This window comes from Bos grunniens, chromosome 21 (genome assembly GCF_055505025.1).
Source record: "Bos grunniens cultivar Pamir isolate PY7600 chromosome 21, Bosgru_T2T1.0, whole genome shotgun sequence".
Lineage (NCBI taxonomy): Eukaryota > Metazoa > Chordata > Mammalia > Artiodactyla > Bovidae > Bos > Bos grunniens.
Window position 1 is genome coordinate 4,080,911 of NC_141185.1, and position 18,328 is coordinate 4,099,238.

Sequence of the window (18,328 nt, forward strand, 5' to 3'; positions counted from 1 at the left end):
GAGGAAGGGCATTCTAGGAACAGAAAACTGCAGGAGCAAAGTTGTGGAGTTAGCAAGTGGGGCAGTCACTTGATTGGCTGGAGGGAGAGTTACGGTCTCCTGGTTGGCTGGAAGGAGGATGAGATTCTTCTGATTGGCTGGGAGGAGCGTGAGGTTCTCCTGATTGGCTGGAGGGAGGGTGAGATTCTCCTGATTGGCTGGAGGGAGGGTGAGGTTTTTGTGATTGGCCTTGAAGTTGTCCCTTCCCTCAGGGCCTCAGGTGTAGGGAAGCTGGAGGAACAGCGTCCATGAGACAAGGTTGAGTGCCTTTTCCACCAAATATCCCGTCCTTCCTACTTTCTCAGACCTCACAACAGTAAGAGTAAGGGATGAGGAAAGCAGGGCTGTGCATAATGTGAGCAGGACTTTGGGAAAACACGTTTTGTGGGGCGTCTGACTAGACCAGCGATTCGAGTAAAGGGTACTGTACGGCTTCCCGGCCCGCGAGCGGTTTAGTCACGGCTCCAGAAGACGTCTTTCCTTTCACTTAAGTGAAGACGCCTCTTGGGGTGGAGGTCCCAGGTCTTCCCACTTAGGTCCAGGAGCCACCCGTCTCTCCGTGTCTTCACCGCCAGCCGTGCCGGGCCAGGTAAGAATTCCAGGTTTCCCGTTTCCCACCTGGAGAAAAAGGTAGCAATGGTGCCAGGACTCCCTGGAGCCTGTTTGCATTGAAGCATGACAGCCCACCTCGCCTCTGGGTCCTTGATGCTGTCTGCTTAGTGCTGACAGTGACCCCGGGGGTGCTGGGTCCTCCATGCCCCGCACCCCTCACGTGACCCCGTGAGGATGGGCCTTCCCCGTTCTCCCGGAGTTTGCTGCTGCTCTTGGTTGATGGTGACCACAAACGCAAGTCCTGCCCTGTGTGGGCAGGAAATGGGAAATAATAGTCTGCCTTCCGGTCACGTTAATTTCACCATTGAGAACTCTGCAGCCAAAGCAACGTGTAAACGCCTCCTCAAAGCGCGTCCCTGACTCCTCAGGTCGTGGCTGCCCCGTCCTGGACTGTGTCCTGTTTCTGCACCCTCCCGCGTCCCAGGGTGGGTGGGGGTCGGTGGGTAGGTGAGAAGGGACGTACTATTCATGCAATGCACGTTGACCCTCCTCTACACAGCCTGAGGCAGACCTCGGGAGCATGATGTCCCCACTCGGGCTGGGGCGGGAGTAGACATGGGTGGGAGGGGCCTGGTGGTCTTGTGGGCACAGGTCTCTGGGGTCCTTGTGGGGAGAGGGGCGTGGCCGTCCACCGCAGATGCTGGCATGTGGTGTGGGGCCTGTGGACTGCACGGCTGCCAGCACAGGTGCCCCAGGTTAGACGCCTGCTACCCTTCCGCGCTTCTCAGGTGCCGAGGCTCGAGCAGAGAGCGAGGACCAACACGGGGCTCACTCTGTGGAAGCTGGGCCTCGAACTCTTCCTTGTGTTGGACGTAAGTGAGCATGATTCCAAAGGAGAGTGTCCATGCCATTCTGATGGCCCCGTTTCCAGTGAGCCCACAAAAGAAAGTGTCCTGGCCGCTAGCAGTGATCAGCTTGTCAGGCTTCCCTCCTAGACAGGGGCCTGGCCATCACCCCAGAATACCTCTTAGATAACATGCCCAGGGTCCATTGGGACATCTCGTCTACCCCGCATGGCATGGCAGTTGGGTAGAGGGTTGGAGAGTGCTCCAAATGGGAACAAGCGCTCCCAGAAGTCTCAATCTGGGCTTGGGGCACCTGCCTGGATGGCACTGCCAGCCCTGGCTTGTCCCAGATATCACCAGGGGCACCTGGATGTTTTTGTGGGAAGTTCCGTAACGCTTGGCTCCCTCTGAGACCTGAGGCCTGGGATGGGGCCCTGCAGGCTAGAGTCCAAGAGGGCTCAGAGATGGTAAGTGATTTGCTGGAGTTGCACAGCCTGCAGGTGGTGGAGCTGGTTCTTATGTCCAGAGCTGCTGGAGAAAATGCTGGAACGTGTTCCTTGCCGCAGTGAAAATTTTCAGCACCAGAGAGGTGCTGATGGGACAGCTATTTATGGAGGGGGTATGAGAGGACCCCTGGCACATTTATAACCATTTCTCAAGCCACCTCAGCCCTGACTTCTCTTTTGGGCTCTCTGTTTCAAGCTGGGGACTGGCTTGTCTGAGAAGCTAATTCTGACTAAAGTGTTAATAGCTGAATGTGCCATCCATGTGCTTGGTGATGGGTGGGGCCTTTCAACCTTTGCCTGAGGAAATGTGGGCAGGATGGAGAGGCCGGAGACCCATGTATGACTCCCTGCCCCCCATTCCGCAACCTGGAGGCCTCTGTAGACAGCAGTGGGCTGCCCTGGACCCCAGTTTCATGCCTCTTGAGCCTGATTTGGGCTGCTTCCTGGATTGACAGGGTCCTGACCTATCACATTTTTTAATTTGAGTCCACTTGCTTTCCAATGTAGTATTGGTTTCTGCTGTCATCACAGAGCGCTGAGCTGGGCTCCCTGTGCTAGACAGCAGCTTCCCACTAGCTCTGTGCTTTGCACACGGCAGTGTGTGTGTGTCTGTGCTACTCTGTCAGTTCAGCCCCCCTCTCCCCCGCCACTGTGCCCACAAGTCCCTTCACTGAAGGCTCTTTCGGATGTGCACAGTGCAAATCGTGGCTCCCACTGGCTCAAATCATTCAGGGAGGGATGAGTCCAAGCTGTGGGGAAACCTGCAGGCAATGACCTCATGCTGTGGCCGGAGGGAACTGGGGAAGGTCCCTGGGAGGAAGGCCAGACAGGGCAGCCCAAGGTCCACGAGCGTGCCCTGAGACCTGCACTCTCCGTGGGGCTTACCAGACCCTGACTCTCACCTCCTCTGGGAGCTGTATCTTTGCCTCTGACCCCCTGGGGTGGGTGACCCATATTCCTCAGTTACCCCAAGTCCCAGCCTCAGGCTGCCACCCTTGCCCACCCCCATTTCCAGAGCTTTCTTGAACTTACGTCCTGGCCCCCAACTTATCCTTAGCATCTGCCACTGTTTTTTCAACCACCCGAGCTGGGAGGACACTTACAGGGGAACAGGGTGTCCAAAGATGGGACCCCACACGGGAACAGTCGTGTGTGTGTCAGGAAGTGGAGGCAGGACCACGCGGCTGTTTGCTTCAGTCTCACAGCTCTCTGGGCGAGGTCTGTCCTGCACCCCCCAACTCCTAACCCTTACGCCCAGGAGCCCCAGCTGCTGACTGTCCAGCCTGCTCTGTGCATGGGAACAAGCCCAGACCTGTGGACAGGGCCACTGTGTCTTGAGCAAGTCCCTGGTCAGGCCTCAGGAAGTGCTTTCCCTGGCTGCCTACCACCTCCATCCCCTCCTGGCTTCTTAGCTCAGCTGGCAAACGTGATGTCTTTGGCTTCCTGAGCGGGTGGTCCCTGCTGCTGCCGTGTGAAGGACTCTGAGCAGAGGTGCGGTTCCTCCCCGCAAGGTGCTGCCCTTTTCCCTCCAGGTGTCCCCGATCTTGTTCCCCCTGGGAGAGGATGCAGGGGCCTGGGGCCCCCTCCTCCCCACTGTGGTCACGGGCTCTGACTTCCTGGCCCTGACTGTATTCTGCCCTGAAATTTCCTGCCTGGACCAAGCTTCAGCCTCTTGGCAAGCCCCAGCCATGGAGCTCAGCTTCCAGGCTCTGTTGCTCAAGTCGGCCAGAGAGAGCGTCCTGTGATGTGAACAAACACAACATCTGCCATATAGATGGTTTTACTTCTTCCTCCGTAATCACTTCATTTCATGGTTTTTTTTTTTCCCCCTAATTACAATGCCAGGACCTTCAGGATAATGTTGAATAAAAATGGGGAGAATGGACATCCCTGCTTTGTTCCCAGTATTAGGGGGGGAAGTGTCAATATCTGTGTCAATATTATTAAGTGTGATGTTAGTGTATGTTTTTCTTAGGTCAGATCTAGGGAGATTCCCTTTATTCTCAGTTTTCTGAGTGTGTCATCAGGTATGGGTGATAGATTGATCATGTTTTGAAGGTTCTCCTTACTTCCTTTAAAAAGGTAAATTACAATAGCTTCAAAGGTTAAAACAGCCATATACTCCTGAGATAAACCTCCAAGGCCTACTTTATATATTGTTTGATTCTATTTGCTATTATCTTAAGAATTTTTGTGTTTATGTATTCATGAGACATGTGCATACATGCTAAGTCACTTGAGTTTTGTCCGACTTTTTGTGACCCCGTGGACCGTAGCCCACCAGGTTGCTCTGTTCATGGGATTCTCCAGGCAAGAATACTGGAGTGGGTTGCCATTTCCTTCTCCAGAGGATCTTCTCAACACAGGGATTGAACCCCCCATCTCTTATATCTCCTGCATTGGCAGGCAGTTTCTTTACCACTGGCGCCACCTGGGGGCCCTTCATGAGAGACACTGGTTTGTAATTTTCTTTCTTGTTTTGCAATGTCTTCATGAGGGTTTCGTATAAGATTATGCCACCCTGCCCCCTGGCAACAATAAGTGTTCCCTTTATCCTCTATTTTACGAAAGAGTTTGTATAAATTTGGTACTTATCCTTTCAATGTTTGATCAGTTCCGTTTAATCGCATGGTCGTGTCTGACTCTTTGCGACCCCATGGACTGAAGCATGCCAGGCTTCCCTGTCCGTCACCAACTCCTGGAGCTTGCTCAAACTCATGTCCATCAAGTTGGTGATGCCATCCAACCATCTCATCCTCTGTCGCCCCCTTCTCCTCCTGCCTTCAATCTTTCCCAACATCAGAGTCTTTTCCAATGAGTTGGTTCTTCACATCAGGTGGCCAAAGTATTGGAGCTTCAGATTCAGCATCAGTCCTTCCAATGAATATTCAGGACTGATTTCCTTTAGGATAGACTGGTTGGATCTCCTCACGGTCCAAGGGACTCTCAAGAGTCTTCTCCAACACCACAGTTCAAAAACATCAATTCTTCAGCACTAAGCTTTCTTTATAGTCTAACTCTCACATCCATACATGACTGCTGGAAAAAACACAGCTTTGACTAGATGGACCTTTGTCAGCAAAGTAATGTCTCTGCTTTTTAGTATGCTGTCTAGGTGTCTCATAGCTTTTCTTCCAAGGAGCAAGTGTCTTTTAATTTCATGGCTGCAGTCATCATCTGCAGTGATTTTGGAGCCCAAGAAAATAAAGTCTGTCACAGTTTCCATTGTTTCCCCATCTATTTGCCATGAAATGTTGGGACAGAATGCCATCATCTTCGTTTTTTGAATGTTGAGTTTTAAGCCAGTTTTTTCACTCTCCTCTTTCACTTTCATCAAGAGGCTCTTTAGTTCTTCGCTTTCTGGCATAAGGGTGGTGTCATTTGCATATCTGGAGTTATTGATATTTCTCCCGGCAATCTTGATTCTAGCTTGTGCTTCATCCAGTCTGGCATTTTGCATAATGTACTCTGCATATAGGTTAAATAAGCAGGGTTACAATATACAGCCTTAATGTATTCCTTTCCTAATTTGGAACCAGTCAATAGTTGCACGTCTGGTTCTAACTGTTGCTTCCTGTCCTGCATACAGGTTTCTCAGGAGGCAGGTGACATGGTCTGGTATTCCCATCTCTGTAAGTATTTTCCACAGTTTGTTGTGATTCACACAGTCAAAGGCTTTAGTGCAGTTAATAAAGCAGAAGTAGATGTTTTTCTGGAACTCTCTTGGTTTTTCTATGATCCAGCAGATGTTGGCAATTTGGTCTCTGGTTCCTCTGCCATTCTAAATCCCGCTTGAACATCTGGAAATTCACGTACTGTTGAAGCCTGGCTTGGAGAATTTTGAGCATTACTTTGCAAGCCTGTGAGATGAATCCAGTTGTGTGGTAGTTTGAACGTTCTTTGGCATTGCCCTTCTTTGTAATTGGAATGAAAACTAACTTTTTCCAGTCCTGTGGCCACTGCTGAGTTTTCCAAATTTGTTGGCATATTGAGTGCAGCACTTTCACAGCATCATCTTTCAGGATTTAAAGAGCTCAACTGGAATTCCATCACCTCCACTAGCTTTGTTCGTAGTGATGCTTCCTAAGGCCAACTTGACTTCACATTCCAAAATGTCTGGCTCTAGGTGAATGATCATGCCATCATGGTTATCTGGGTCATGAAGATATTTTTTGTATAGTTCTTCTGTGTATTCTTACCACCTTTTCTTAATATCTTCTGCCTCTGTTAGGTCCATATCGTTTCTGTCCTTTATTGTGCTCATGTTTGCATGAAATGTTCCTTTGGTATTTCTAATTTTCTTGAAGATATCTGTAGTCTTTCCCATTCTATTGTTTTCCTCTATTTCTTTGCACTGATCACTGAGGAAGGCTTTCTTATCTCTCCTTGCTATTCTTTGGAACTCTGCATTCAGATGGGTATATCTTTCCTTTTCTCCTTTGCCTTTAGCTTCTCTTCTTTTCTCAGATATTTGTAAGACCTCCTCAGACAACTGGCATTTCTTTTTCTTGGGGGATGGTCTTGATCACTGCCTCCTGTACAATGTCAAGAACCTCTGTCCATAGTTCTTCAGGCACTGTCTAGTAGATCTAATCCCTTGAATCTATTTCTCACTTGCACTGTATAATCATAAGGGATTTGATTTAGGTCATACCTGAATGGTCTAGTGGTTTTTCCCTACTTTCTTCAATTTAAGTCTGAATTTTGCAATAAGGAGTTCATGATGTGAGCCACAGTCAGCTCCTGGTCTTGTTTTTGCTGACTGTATAGAGCTTCTCCATCTTTGGCTGCAAAGAATATAATCAGTCTGATTTCAGTATTGACCATCTGGTGATGTCCACATGTAAAGTCTTCTCTTGTTCTGTTGGAAGAGGATGTTTGTTATGATCAGTGTGTTCTCTTGGCAAAACTCTGTTAGCCTTTGCCCTGCTTCATTTTGTACTCCAAGGCCAAACTTGCCTGTTACTCCAGGTATCTCTTGACTTCCTACTTTTGCGTTCCAGTCCCCTATGATGAAAAGGACATCTTTTTTTTTTTTTTTTTTTTGATCTTAGGTCTAGAAGGTCTTGTAGTTCCTCATAGAACCATTCAGCTTCAGCTTCTTTGGCACTAGTGGGTGAGGCGTAGACTTGGATTACTGTGATATTGAATAGTTTGCCTTGGAAACGAACAGAGAGCATTCTGTCGTTTTTGAGATTGCACCCAAGTAGTGCATTTCGGACTCTTTTGTTGACTATGAGGGCTACTCCATTTCTTCTAAGGGATGTTTGCCCACAGTGGTAGACACAATGGTCATCTGCATTAAATTCACCCATTCCGGTCCATTTTAGTTCACTGATTCCTAAAATGTCTATGCTTACTCTTGCCATCAATATAATTCACCAATGAAAACATCTGGGCCTGGAGTAAAGAGTGGAGTATTTAGATGTTCTATTTCATTCTGCGTTAATATTGATAAGTTTCATTTTTCAAGGAGTTCGCCCAATTCGTCTAAGTTGTTGAGCTTGTTTGGTAATAAAGCTGTCTGGTGATAATCTCTTTTATTATTAATTGATTAATTTGGCTGTGTTGGGTCTTAGTTGTGGCACTCGAGGTCCTCGTTGCAGTGTGTGGGCTGCTTTCTCTCGTGGTGGTGTGTGGGCTCAGGGTCTGTGGCACAGACTCTCTGGTTGTGTGTGGGCCTAGTTGCCCTGAGGCATGGGAGGAGTTAGTTTCCTGACTGGGGGCTGAACCTGCATCCCTTGCATTGGAAGGTGGATTCTTAACCTCTGAATCACTAGGGAAGTCCTCTTTCTAGTGTTGGTAATTTGTATCCTCTCTCTTTGATGTGGTCAGTCTCGCTTTTGTTAAAGACCCAACTTTTGACTTGTTAATTTTCTCTATTGTTTTCTATTTGGTTAATTTCTGCCCTTTATTATTGCTTTCCTTCCACTTCACTTCACTTTTCACTTTTTTAACCTGTTAGAGTGTAACATTAGGTCCTTGATTATATTCTTGTCTTCTTTTCTTTTTAAGCATTTAAAGCTATACATTTTCCTCTAGGGACTGTTTTAGTGACATCTTGTAGATGTTGATGTATTTTCATTATCATGCAGTTCTTGTGATTCTTTGATCTGTTGATTATTTAGAAATGTGTTATTTAATTCCAAAATATTTGGGGGTTTCCTAGATATTGTTTCTTATTGGGTTTAATTCTATTGTTGTCATTCTCTGATTTTGGTCCTTTTAAATTTATTGAACCTCATTTGATAGTTCAGCATATGGTTTACCTTAGTGAATGCGCTTGAAAAAAATGTAAACTCTGTAGTGGCTGGATGTAGTAATCCATAAATATTAGTTAGGTCAAGGTGGTTGATAGTACCATTCAAATCAGCTATGTCATTTATGTATGAACTGGACATGAATTGAGCAAATTCTAGGAGATAGTGAAGGACAGGAAGCCAGGCATGCTGCAGTCCACGGGGTCACAAAGAGTTGGACATGACTTAGCAACTGAAGAACAGCATTATTCTATCAGTTACTGAGAGACTGGACTTAAAATATCTAATGATGATTGAAGAGTTGTCTACTTGTTTTGATTCTGTCATCTTTAGATTTATATATTTGAAGTTGTATTATTATATGAATACACATTTATGTTTGTTATGTCTTCCTAATAAATTAGTCCTTTTATCTCTATGAACTGGTCCTAATTATTGCTAGTAAAACCCTTGGTCTTAAGGTCTCTTTTATCTGATATTATTATAATGATTCTAGCCTTCTTATAATTGCTAGATTTTCCATGTCTTTCTCTTCACATCCATTTGCTTTCAACCACTCTGTCTTTATATTTAAAGAATATCCAATTATTTAAAGAATAACCAATTGTAGTTGGTTCTTGCTTTACTATCATTCTGACAGTTTCTGCTTTTTAATTTTACATTTAGTACATTTATGTCTCTCATTTTATTATTTGTTTTCTGATTGTCACCTTTGTTTTGGGGCCCTCTGATTCTCTTTGCTGGCTTCTTTTGGATAATTTGAACATCTTTTGGAGATTTATTTTGTCTGTTGGCATTTTTAGTTATACCTTCTTATATTTTAAAATATTTAATAGTTGCTCTATGTGGTAAAGTACATTCTTAACTTTTCACAGTTTACTTAGAATAAATAGTTTATCACATCATTTACTACGTAGAAATCTTGCAACCATATATGTCCACCATCACCACCCCATCCTTTGTGTTATAGTTTTTGCATGTAATATGTCAACACATGTTGTAAACCCCACAAGAAAGTAGGATTTGCTTTTAAAAGTCGTATCTACTTCTAAAATAATCAAAGGATTTAAAAAACATTTACTAAACAGGTATCATTTCTGGTAAATATGTATCATTTTTTGGTAAAATTTCTCTAATGGCAGAAAGTAAAGAGGAACTAAAGAACCTCTTGATGAGGGTGAAAGAGTAGAGTGAAAAGCTGGCTTAAAACTCAACATTAAAAAACCAGGGTCATGGCATCTGGTCCTTTCACTTCATGGCAAATAGAAGGGGAAAAAGTAGAAGCAGTGACAGGTCTTCTTTTCTTGGGCTTCTAAATCACTGCAGATGGTGACTGCAGCCGTGAAATTAAAAGACACGTGCTCTTTGAAAGGAAAGCTATGACAAACCTAGACAGGTATTAAAAAGCAGAGACATCACTTTGCCAACAAAGGTCCGTCTAGTCAAAACTCTGGTTTTCCCAGTGTATGGATGTGAGAGTTGGACCATAAAGCTAAGCACTGAAGAATTGATGCTTTTGAACTGTGGTGTTGAAGAAGACTCTTGAGAGTGTCTTGGACTGCAAGGAGATCAAACCAGTCCATCCTAAAGGAAATCATCCCTGAATATTCATTGGAAGGAGTGATGCTGAGGCTGAAACTTCAGTACTTTGGCCACGTGATGTGAAGAGCTTACTGGCAAAGACCCTGATGCTGGGAAAGATTGAAGGCAAAAGGTGAAGGAGACGACAGAGGATGAGATGGTTAGATGTCATCACTGACTCAATGAACATGAATTTGAGCAAACTCTGGGAAATAGTGGAGGACAGAGGAGTCGGGTGTGCTACAGTCCGTGGGGTTGCAGAGAGTCGGACATGATTTAGCGACTGGACAACAACAAATGTGCAGTTTCTTGAGGCTCTTTATTTCTTCCTGAAGATCTGAGTTTCCATTTTGTATCATTTCCCTTCAGCCTGAAGAGCTTCTTTTCGGATCTTTTAGGATCTCTTGCAGTGCAGGTGTGTAAAGTATGAATTCTCTTAGTTTTCTTTGGTCTGAAAATGTTCTTATTTCACCTATGATATAAAAGAATATTTTATTTGGATTTGTATCTGAGTTCTGAGTTGGAAGTTTTTTCTTTCAGCATTTTGAAAGTGTTATTCTACTGTCTTCTCATCTCCATATTTTCTGATGAGAAACCAGTGATCATTTGAATTGTTGTTCTATTGTATGTAACTGTGTTCTCTTCTGGTCTTTTGTGATTTTTCTCCTCTGTTTTTGGTTTTTAGCAATTCAGCTATCAAGTGTTTGAGCCTCCGTCCCCATTTTTTCATTCTGCCTGTGGTCTGCTGAGCATCTTGAATCGTTAATTTTTGGCCTTTCACTGCATTTGGAAAATCTTGGGCATTTTTTCTTTATTTTTTCTTCCTCATTTTGTCTTCCTTCTCTTTTTGTGACTTCAGTTACACTTACGATTTGGCCTTTTGATAATCACCCCATGGGTTCCTGAAGAACTCATTTCTTTTCAATCAGAGTGGATAATTTCTATTAATCTAGAATGAGTAAGTTTGAGGTTACTCACTTTCCTCTTTTATTCTGTTGTAATTAACGAGACAATATTTTTACATCATTATTAACTAATGACTGTGGTTCATTCAGACATCATTAGCTTTTACCCAGTGTCTCTTCCTATTCCAGGATCTTGTACCACCTATTTTTCATGTCTCCTGAGTATCTTCTTGGTTGTGAGAGTTTCTCAGACTTGCCTTATTTTTGATGATCTTGTTATCGGCAGATTGGTTTGTTTCTCTTCCTTGGTTTTTATCTCGTTGCACAAACACTCGGCACAGTGGACCACAACGTGCAGGACAACAGACGAGTTACAGCTCCGTTCAGCTCAAGCGAACAGATCCTTATTAGTCCTGATGGGATCTTCCTCATCCTTCTTAGCCCTCTCTTTTGGCTTCCCACTTTTATGTATCCAGTCTCCTCCAATGGTCATGGTCAGTGCAAAGCAGGGCTTGCATCCACCACCAGTCAATGAAAGGGAATGCACATGAGCATGTGCTCAAGGCTGATTGACAATTACAAGTTATATAACAGCAAGTTGTGTTGTTTATGTCTCCCCATAATTCCATCCGTTATAATTAGATGTAGAATATTTATGAGCCCTTACTGGACTGCTAACTGCCTACAGTTTCTTGGGGAAGCCCCTGTGGTCATTTTGTACTCGCCGTGTGCCGAGGGCATTTCAGGAGAGGAAAAGCCTCTGTGGAGATTCTGTACACTTTAGAATCCTTTTTTCAGTATCTACAAAGTAGCTTGCTAGGATTTTGATTTGGATTGTGCAGATTCAGTAGATAAAGTTGGGAAGAATTAACAACCAGTCCATCCTAAAGGAGATCAGTCCTGAGTGTTCACTGGAAGGACTGATGCTGAAGCTGGAACTCCAGTACTTTGGCCACCTGATGCCAAGAGCTGACTTATTGGAAAAGACCCTGATGCTAGGAAGGATTGAAGGCAGGAGGAGAAGGGGATGACAGAGGATGAGATGGTTGGATGGCATCATTGACTCAGTGGAGATGAGTTTGAGTAAATTCTGGGTGTTGGTGATGGACAGAAAGCCTGGTGTGCTGTGGTCCATGGGGTTGCGAAGAGTCGGACATGACTGAGCGACTGAGCTGAACTGAACATCCCCAAATACTGAGTAATTATAAGTCATTGTTTAACAGAGAATATCCACCATTTATTTAGATATCCTTTGATCTCTTCATCAGAGTTCTATAGTTTTCTGCATGTATAGATCCTGAATATGTTTTGTTAGGTTTATGCCTAAGTATTTCATTTTTTGGTGCCATTGTAAATGATGTTGTGTTTTTAATTTCAAGTTCCAATCGCTGGGACTTCCCTGGTGGTCCAGTGGCTGAGACTGCACTGCCCATGCAGGGGGCCCAGATTCTATCCCTGGTCAGGGAACTAGAACCACATGCCACGACTAAAAGAACCCACATGCCACGTGGAGGTGGAAGATCCTGTGTGCCATAACTGAGACAGTACAGCCAAGTGAATCAGTAAATCCTAGGCTTCCTGGTGGCTCAGCTGGTAAGGAACCTGCCTGCCAGTGCAGGAGACACAAGAGATTTGGATTTGATCCCTTGGTCGAGAAGACCCCCTGGAGAAGGAGTTGGCAACCAGCTCCAGTCTTCTTTCCTGGAAAATTCCATGGACAGGGGAGCCTTGTGGGTTACAGTCCATGGGGTCTCAGAATCAGAGAGTGCACACCCACACAAATAAATAAAAATGAATATTAAAGGTTAACACATGCTCATCCAGATTAAAAAATTTCAATTGTTTATGCTTTCATAAGGAAAGCAAATGACTTGTATTTTAAAATTGTATCCTTTGACCTTGCTATACTTATTTATAGTTCCAGGTGTGCGTGTGTGTGTGTGTGTGTGTGTGTATGTGTGTGTGTGTGAATTCTTTGGGGTTTTCTTTATATATTATAGATAATCATGTTAACTGTGAATAAGGACAGTTTTATTTCTTCCTTCACAGTCTATATATACATTTTACTTTCCTTTTCTTAGTGCAATAGCTGAAACTGCCAGTGTGATGTTGAATAGTGTAGTGAGAGGGAAATTCTTGCCTAGTTCTTAATCTTAGGGAGAAAGCATTAGTTTCTCACTCTTAAGTATGATGTTAACTGCTTTTTTTTTTTTTTTTTTTTTGGTAAATGCACATAACAAGTTGAAGCGCCTCTCTATTCCTAGTTTGTTGAGAATTTTAAAAAATCACAATGAGTATTGGATTTTTTCAAATGCTTTTTCTGCATTATTTAATGTGGTCATGTGATTTTTCTTCTTTACCCTGTTGATGTGATGGATTACATTAATTGATTTTCAATTTCGGTTGATTTCAATTAGCTGAACCAGTATTGCATACCGAGAGTAAACACCACTTGATCATGGGCTTCCGGTGGCTCAAGCGTAAAGAGTCTTCCTTCAGTGCAGGAGACACAGGAGATGCGGGTTTGATCCCTGGGTCGGGAAGATCCCCTGGAGGAGGGGCATGGAAAACCACTCCAGTATTCATGCCTGGAGAAGCCTGTGGACAGAGGAGCCTGGCGTGCTACAGTCTATGGGTCGCAAAGAGTTGGACACGACTGAAGTGACTGAGCACTCACGCACTTGGTATATCACTCTTTTATGTATTATTGGATTCAATTAGATGATATTTTATGATTTAGTTTCATGAGACATATTCTGTTGTTTTCCATTCTTATAATGTTTTTATTTGATTTTAGAGTTAGGATGATCCTGGCCTCGTAGATGAATTAGGACATATTTCCTCTGCTTCCATTTTCTGGAAGAGACCATACAGAATCGGTGTCATTTCTTCCTTACATGTTTGATAGAATTCAACAGTGAAATCCTCTGGGTCTGGTGCTTTATTTTTTGGAGGATCATTAATTATTGATTCAGTTTCTTCAATGGGTATGTCTATAGAATAGACATTTCATTTCTTCAACTTGATTTGAGATATAACTGGCAAATAAAAATAGGCCTGTTTAGGTGATCTTGTTCTTAGCATGGACAGAGGAGCCTGGTGGGCTACAGTTCATGGGGTCGCAAAGACTTGGACACAACTCAGCGACGAAAACAACAAAACATTCTCCTTGTGTGAATTTTGGTAGACGTGTCTTTCAAGAACTTGCTCCGTTCTATCTAAGTTGTCGTGTCTGTGGATACAGAGTTTTGCTAGTGTTCCTTTATTATCCTTATTCTTTTAATGCCCACGGACCAGTTGTGATTAACTCTCTTCATTTCTGATATTAGTAGTCTGTGTCTTCTGTCATCTTTTCTTGGTTAGCTTTGCTAGAGGGTTTATTAATTTTATTGATCTTTCTAAAGAACCAGCTTTCATGTTGCTGATTGTCTCTACTGTTTTCCTGTTTTTGATTCCATTGAGTTCTGCTCTAATTTGTTATTTATTTTCTTGTGCTTGTTTTAGGCTTAAATTGCTCTTCTTTCTCAAGCTTCCTAAGATGAATGCTTAGATTATTGATTTTAGGTGTTTCTTTAAAAAATTTTTTTAATTAAATAATTTATATGCATGTTTTAAGCTTTTTATTCTGTGTTGGGATATAGGTGATTAACAATGCTGTGATAGTTTCAGGTGGACAGCAAAGGCCTCAGCTGTACATGTACATGTTAGATATTTCTTTTGTGATGCTTGCATTTAATGCTGTGTATCTCTCTCTAAGCATTACTTTCACTGCATCCCACAACATTTGGAAGTTGTATTTTTATTTTCATTTAGTTAAAAGTATTTAAAAGTGTCTCTTAAGACTTCTTACTTGACCCCTGTGTTATTTAGATTCGTGTGTTGTTTAATCTCTAAGTATTTTTGGAATTTCCAGCTATCTTTCTATTGTTGATTTCTTGTTTAATGCCACTGTGGCACGAGATGAAACATTTATGACTTCCATTCTTTAAAATGTGTTAAGGTGTGTTTTATGGTCTTGAATGTGGTCTGTTTTGGTGAGTGTTTCATGTGAGCTTGCAATGTGTGTACTCTGTTGTTGGCATATTCTAGAAATGTCAATTGGATCAAGTCGATTGACAGTGCCGTTCATGTCAACTATCCCTGCTGATCTTCTGTATGCTTTGTCTATCAGTTACTCAAAGAGTGGTGCTGAACTCTCCAACTACAATAGCAGACTTGTGTGTTTCTCCATTTTAGGCATTTTGATGTCCTGTTGGTAGGTGCATACACAATCAGGATTATTGTATCCTTCTGAAGAATTGATCCCTTTACCATTATGTAATGTCTGTCTTTATCCCTGATAATTTTCCTTGCTCTGAAGTCTGCTTTGTCTGAAATTAGTAAAGGTATTTAGCTTTTTTTTTTTTTTGATGCGTGTTAGCACAATATATCTTTCTCTATTCCTTTGTTTTTTGTTGATATCAAACAGTTGGGCCTTGTTTCTTTAATCTGCTCTTTAATTGGTGTATTTAGATTATTCATATTTAAAGTGGTTATTGACAGAGCTGGATTAATATCTACCAATATTTGTAACTGTTTTTCTTCTTTGTCCTTGGTCTGTTTCTTTTTTCTTCCCCTCTTTTTCTGCCTTCTCTGGCTTTAACTGAGCCTTTTTAAAAAGCATTTTTATTTATTTACCTTTATTCTCAACTGTGCTGCGTCTTTGTTGCTGCGTGGGCTTTTCTCTAGTTGCAGCAAGCAGGGGCTACTCTCTGGATGCTGTGTGCAGGCTTCTCTTTGTGGTGGTTTCTCTTGTTTGGGAGCACGGGCTCCAGGGCACCTGGACTTGAGCAGTTGTGGCTTCTGGGCTTAGTTGCTTGGCGGTGTGTGGGATCTCCCCAGATGGGGGATTGAACCTGTGTCTCCTGAGGTGGCAGGTGGATTCTTTACCACTGAGCTACCACGGAAGCCCCTTAACTGAGCATTTTTAATGGTTCCATTTTCTCTCCTTTCTTAGGCATATCAATTATGCTTTAAAAAAATTTTGGGGGTTCCCCTAGAGTTTGGAATTTCCATTTATAACTCATTTAAGTTCGTGTTCAGATAACATACTTTGTCACATGTAGTAAAAGTACCTTATAGCAGAGTATTTCCAATTTCTCCCTCCTATATCTTTTAAATTTGTTGGCATTAATTTCACTTATTCATAAGCTATTAACACAAATATGTTATTAGTATCTTTACTTTAAATAAACATTTATCCATCAGTCTAATTAAGAATAAGAAAAATAAAATATTTTGTTTTACCTTTGTACTTTTCCTTTTTTAAAGAAAATGTCGGTTCAAGTTTTTGACTTATATATTTTTTTCCTTCTTTTAACATTTTTTTTTTTTGCAAGGCTGGTCTGGGATGAATTCCTTCCATTTTCATTTGTCTGAGAAAGTTTTTGTTTCTCTTTCATTTTGGGAGGGGGTTCACCCTGCTGCCTGTGGGATCTTAGTTCTCCAACCAGGGATCGAACCTGTGCCCCCTGCAGTGGAAGCACAGGGTCTTAACCACCAGCCCATCAAAGAAGTCTTCATTTTTGAAGGATAATTTTGCTGGAGATAGGTTATAGGCTGGTGGGCTTTTTCTTTGAACGCTTGAATATTCCATTTCGCTTTCCTTGCTCGCTTTCTGAAGAGAAGCCTGATGTTTTTCTAATCCTTTGCCCTCTCTAGATAAGGCATCTTTCTTCTCTTGCTTCTTTCAAAATTTCCTCTTTTTCTCTCGCTTGAATATGAAATGTGTGTAGGTGTCGTTTTTGAGATGCTTTTCCTCTTTGGTGTTTTCTGAGCTTCTTAGATCTGTGGTTTGCTATCTGTCATTCATTTTGGAAAGTTCCCAGCCATTATTGCTTCAAATGCTTCTTCTCCATTCTCTGTTCTTCTTGTGGTGTCACAATGATGGGCATGCTTCATCTTTTGAAACCGTTCCACAGTTCTTGGACGTTCTGTTCTCTTTTTTCCATTTTCTTCTTCGCATTTCAATTTGGGAAGTTCTGTTGACATATTTTCCAAGCTCATTGATTGTTTTCTTGGCCATAGCCAGTCCACTTGCTAAGTCCATCAAGGGCATTCTTCATTTCTTTTGCAGTGTTTCCGATTTCTAGCACTTCCTTTTGATTTTTCCTTAAGAGTTTCCATCTTTCTGCTTAATTAGTTATTGATTATTGCATGTTGTCTACTTTTTTTTCTAACAATCTTAGAGTATTGAATCATAGTTATTTTAATTGCTTGATCTTATAATTCTGAAATCTATATCACAGACGAATTTAACAGGGAAGTGATAAATGAAAAGAGTATTCTTGCAACCTCTAATGGGACCAGGGATTAATGTCTAGAATATACAGAGACTATAAGAAAAACCCTGGAAACTGCTGGGAAAATTTGGTTCAGTTCAGTAGCTCAGTTATGTCCGACTCTTTGTGACCCCATGGACTGCAGCATGCCAGGCTTCCCTATCCATCACCAACTCCTGGAGCTTGCTCAAACTCACATCCATTGGTGATGCCATCCAACCATCTCATCCTCTGTCGTCCCTTTCTCCTCCTGCCTTCAGTCTTTCCCATAATCAGGGTCTTTTCTAATGAGTCGGTTCTTTGCATCAGGTGGCCAAAGGATTGGAGCTTCAGCTTCAGCACCAGTCCTTCCAATGAATATTTAGGACTGAGTATCTTTAGGATTGACTGGTTCGATCTCCTTGCAGTCCAAGGGACTCTCAAGAGTCTTCTCCAACACCACAGTTCAAAAGCATAAATTCTTCAGCCCTCAGCTTTCTTTATGGTCCAACTCTCATATCTGTTCATGGCTACTGGAAAAAACCATAGCTTTGACTATATGGACTTTTGTCGGTAAAGTAATGTCTCTGCTTTTTAATATGCTATCTAGGTTTGTCATAGCTTTTCTTCCAAGGAGCAAGTCTTTTAATTTCATGGCTGTGGTCACCATCTGCAGTGATTTTAGAGCCCAAGAAAATAAAGTCTGTCACTGTTTCCATTGTTTCCCCATCTATTTGCCATGAAGTGATGGGACCAGATGCCATGATCTTCGTTTTTTGAATGTTGAGTTTTAAGCCAGTTTTTTCACTCTCCTCTTTTACTTTCATCAAGAAGCTCTTTAGCTCCTCTTCACTTTCTGTCATAAGGGTGGTATCTGTGGTTATTGATATTTCTCCTGGCAATCTTTTTTTATTGATTAAGTAATTTATTTTAATTGGAGGCTACTTACTTTACAATATTGTAGTGGTTTTTGCCATACATTGAGATGAATCAGCCATGGGTGTACATGTGTCCCCCATCCTGAACCCCCCTCCCACCTCCTTCCCCATCCCATCCCTCAGGGTCATCACCAGCCCTGAGCACCCTGTCTCATGCATTGTACCTGGACTAGTGATCTGTTTCACATATGGTAATATACATGTTTCAATGCTATTCTCTCAAATCATCCCACCCTCGCCTTCTCCCCCAGAGTCCAAAAGTCTGTTCTTTATATCTGTGTCTCTTTTGCTGTTTTGCATATAGACTCATTATTACCATCTTTCTAAATTCTATATACATGTATTAATATACTGTATTGGTGTTTTTCTTTCTGATTTACTTCACTCTGTATAATAGGCTCCA

At 42.6% G+C, this 18,328-nt stretch overlaps 1 long non-coding RNA gene across 1 annotated transcript in view; it reads left to right on the forward strand.

Moving 5' to 3' along the window:
* The first annotated feature begins 265 nt into the window (after nucleotides 1-265).
* The window catches only part of LOC147348939 (uncharacterized), a 34,906-nt gene continuing 16,843 nt past the window's right edge, over nucleotides 266-18,328 (forward strand). The window contains exon 1 of the long non-coding RNA XR_015149413.1: nucleotides 266-628. This is a non-coding gene — a long non-coding RNA (uncharacterized LOC147348939). The remainder of the gene's footprint in view (nucleotides 629-18,328) is intronic.